Genomic DNA, 4,247 nt, shown 5'->3' with positions numbered 1-4,247 from the left:
ACTTGCAAAATCATTTCACAAAAAAAGATAACAGCAAGGTAGGAACATATACTTCAAAAGCAACTGTAAGTTTGGAAAGAAAAGAGCCCTTAGAAGTGAGGGTGTGACAATGCTAAAGAATAGACCACCAAAATAAAAGTGAGCACCAACCACAAGCAGGAGTTGCAAGATTGCTCAAAATATTTTCACCCCTAAAAAAATTCCTCATATCATGACAAAATTTTGCATAGAGAAGACAACGACAAAAACACAAGAAGAAAATAGTGACTGTAATAATAAAAAAGCAAACGCATGTTTGACAATAGGTTCTGAAAATGGAAAATCATTTTTCAGCCTGTCATTTGGGTGGGATTGTCGATAAGTATTCTTAAACAATCAGGTATAAGAGAAAGAAAATTACTGAGACATGCTGAAGTTTGGCATGACTGCTGAAAAGAAGTTGTCCTCACTGGTTTCATAGAGGCTCCTCCTTCCTGCAATTTCAATGTTGCTCAAAAGTGAGAATGCTAGATGACAACCAGCAAGCACAAATTTTTTAATCTAAGAACCGCATTGCACCAACTTAGACACCTTTATTGCATTTCATCTACTGCAATCAGTCAAACGAATGTACGAATATCAGCTCGTTCCTTAGTTGATTATACGCCTACACTCTCTAGCCTCACGTATTTCTGATTATATGCTGTAAATGACCAGAGATCTTAAATCCCCTCTTGGAAGGCAATATCACCTAAATCCCCTCACTAGTGTTTGTTGAGCCAGCTTATTATATCACAATAGAGCAAGATAAACGTAAGGAGAAAGTAGGAAGAGAACATATTCGTCTCTAATGTTCAAGATTAAGCTGTTTTTTAATTAGAGGATATCACCGAGCATTCATCTTGTCCAAAGTTTTAAGGATAGTTCTGAAAATTCAATCAAACAACAATGACAATTTTCCAAGATTTTCTATTCAATCTATTCCTGAAACTGAAGGTCGAAATTCGGGCTGACTTCTGGCTTCCTCGCAACCCCTAAATTCAGGACAAGCCCTGATGCAATTTAGTAGTTTTACTTTTTAGTACTTACCCGCAAACTAAAAGGTGAAGTAAAGAAGCCTTCAGATTACAGACACCATACAAATCTCATGATCAATTAACCGTTGCTGAAGGTCCAAAGTCATAGGATGATGAGAAAAACTATCGATTTTTCATGTGGTTAAGCTATACAAATCCATCCACGGGTCCTGCCTCTAGACAGCTATATCAATGACATAAAAATAAGAAAATGATCGAAAACAGCCTGTTCCTCACAGCAATTTTTTCTTGTTCTTTTTCAATTAAAACAGCAATCATAAATCAAAATTCTATACAATAATTAGAAACTACAAAGATTTAAGCTACATATGCCTGTGAAAGCGCAAAATTTATCTAAAAATAATGCAACCACCCATTGTGCACAATTAGAGTAGATAATAAAATTAGTAAACTCATGAACAGCTGATTTTTCCCATGACTCTGCAATTATCATCCACTAATGACATCAGATTATGAATAACCATAATAATCTCTGATCATCGCCCATTGGAAACTAAACTGAACGTGGACAAATAAAACGATGAAATTGAACATTAAAATTCAAATACGAACCAGGAGTCAGACAACAGAAAATCATGGTTCCGCTGATGCGAACACTCACATTAAAGCGTGGCCCCAGTCCGGTGCCATAGACGGCGAGAGGCCGAATCCGGCAGGCTGCAAGGATGAATCCATGAGCACACCATCTGAATCCGGATTATTTGCCTCCTGAAAGACCACGGAGCCGCCGCTGGAGACCGAGTTCCAATGGTTGCCGACCGACTCCACACCGGACTGGCAGGAGAGAGAGAGAAAAAACAGAAAGGGCCGAAGGTGCATCTGAGGATCTGAACGACGCCGACCGATCCACCGGCGGTAGAAAGAGGAAGAGGGAAAAGGGGAGAAGCAGAAAAAGGGAGAAAGCGGAAGAGGGAAAAGGGGAGAAAGCGGAAGAGGGAAAAGGGGAGAAGCAGAAAAAGGGAGAAAGAGAAAGAGCGAAAAGGGGAGAAGCACAAAAAAGCAAAGAGGGTGAAACGGTATTATCATTTCTTTTTATTAACGATAGATGGAGAATGTTTGGCAAGCTTTCCGTTTTTGAATTAAATTTGCTTCCATGCTTTCCTTTCGATGAGTATGAATAAGGTAGACAACTGGACTGTTGTTATCCTTCCTTTCAAATGTTGGTGGAAAGTCATAACCCAAAGCCGAAAAAAAAAGTTTGAACGCGCAGACACGAACCGAAGACTTTTGTAGCACTATCATACGCCACATAACGAAGAACCATATAAAATCCTACATATTTTACAACAAACATTGTGGTATTAGTTTTACAAATAAAAAAAATGTTCGAAGGCCAATTTTTTTTTTTTTAGAAAAAATCAACATATTTTGATGTTTTAGACATGCCTGGTTTGGCATATCTCGATCCATCTGTACTATGATTCATATCCAAAAAGATACATACCAAGACCACTGGTGCTAGGGAATGTCGTTTCGTTTCTAAGCCAAATATTTTGTTCTGAATATTATCAACATAAGGGTAGTTTAGTCTGCTTCCCACGTAGAGGGTGTTATGTTACACACACATGAGTTAGCTTAGGCAGGACAACTACATTCTTAAAATAAATGTTCTCCAATTTCTAAAAACTAAAAAAGAAAACTGCATATGCAAATAACCAGCATTAGTGGGAAGATGAGATTAATATGTACTCATAGAAAAAATCAAAGCATAGTTAGCATTGCAAGTATTGGTGAAATTATGCCAACATAGGCTGCCCAGGTACTGAACTCAATCACCCTCAACTAGATAGTCTATTCTTTAAATAGATCTTCTAAAACAGGCACGTTGATCTTGTTGGCAATAGACTTGCCAACAAACACCAGTACAATAGAAGTATTTCTTTTTTTTTTCTCTTGTTGTCATATGTTAAAGCATCAGTCCGTGTATGACCATTCTCATACAATAGGTTTTATCTTAAAACGGAAGCTTTTGGGTACTCCAAAAGGTAGGAGGTTGTCTTTGCGAATGATCATGATGCAAACACATCTACGGTGGTCAAGGAATTTCCAATATGACAATACCATTTGAATTATAATAAAGCGATACATGGAATTAATTTCACTAAAAAGTAAGCATTTTCCAATTTTTGTGCAAACTCAACTTAAAATCTCGGAACACACCACTGGTCTATACATTATTTTTTCTTGACTTTTTTCTAACTTAGAGGTTAAGACACCCAATTTTTGTATTAGAATCTTTGGAAGACCGAGGATTTGATGTATATTTTTTTTGTGACATCTAAATTTAGTATTGGGTACTCATATGGGCTGAAAATGGTGGCAGGCGCCACTCTTGAGTTGAAGAGAACAATTCTAAGTCCACCCAGGCCACCAACCTGCCCTCGAAAGGAAGGGTTTCAGCCCTTTCCATGTATCTTCCCCAAAACGGTAACTGGTAATTTGTAGCTTCATGTTAGAAACCAGTTGAGCGGATGATACTTCAAAAGATTAATCAATTTGATTGATTGATTGATTAATAATCACTTTAAAGAGTCTTTGAACGACGAAGCCTACAAATTTAGTGATATTTGCATATATATATAAGATGTCGGTATATGAGTGTAAGATGGGCTTCTTTCTACTCAACAAGCGGTCGGTACATGAGTATAAGATGAGATTCTTTTATAAAGTGTAGTATACGAGGACGAGTATGAATACCTTCATGTTGTCGTTGTATATATACAAGAAAATTTCTTGTCGAGTGAACCAAAATTGACTTAAGACTCTGATTCTTTCGAGCAACTTCCTCCTTTGTGTGCCTTCAACTCTTGCAACCTTTCCACAGAAGACGAATAGCCCTCGCCACCACAATCTCTAATCGTCATAGTACCGTCATCTGTCAACATTGTTGTCAGGCCATAGAATAGGAGGTGTGGATGACAAAACACCATGATCTTTGAGATGTGATTCCAACAGCCAATCAAGAGACCGGTCTCAACAAAGACACTTAACTATAGAAATGAGGGAGGAGTCAGTGAGAGGGTGTAGTACTTCCTTCTCATTTCCCTGGAGTTTTTATTGCTTATAGCATAAATATTAGCTAAACGTATAAACATGAAAATTCACACGTAATCGATGGAATGAATCATAAGACGGTTTCAGTCATCATCATTACGGCTCCGAGTAAGTCAC

The sequence above is a fragment of the Nymphaea colorata genome, chromosome 1 (genome assembly GCF_008831285.2).
Source record: "Nymphaea colorata isolate Beijing-Zhang1983 chromosome 1, ASM883128v2, whole genome shotgun sequence".
Lineage (NCBI taxonomy): Eukaryota > Viridiplantae > Streptophyta > Magnoliopsida > Nymphaeales > Nymphaeaceae > Nymphaea > Nymphaea colorata.
Note: the sequence above shows the minus strand (reverse complement) of the source record.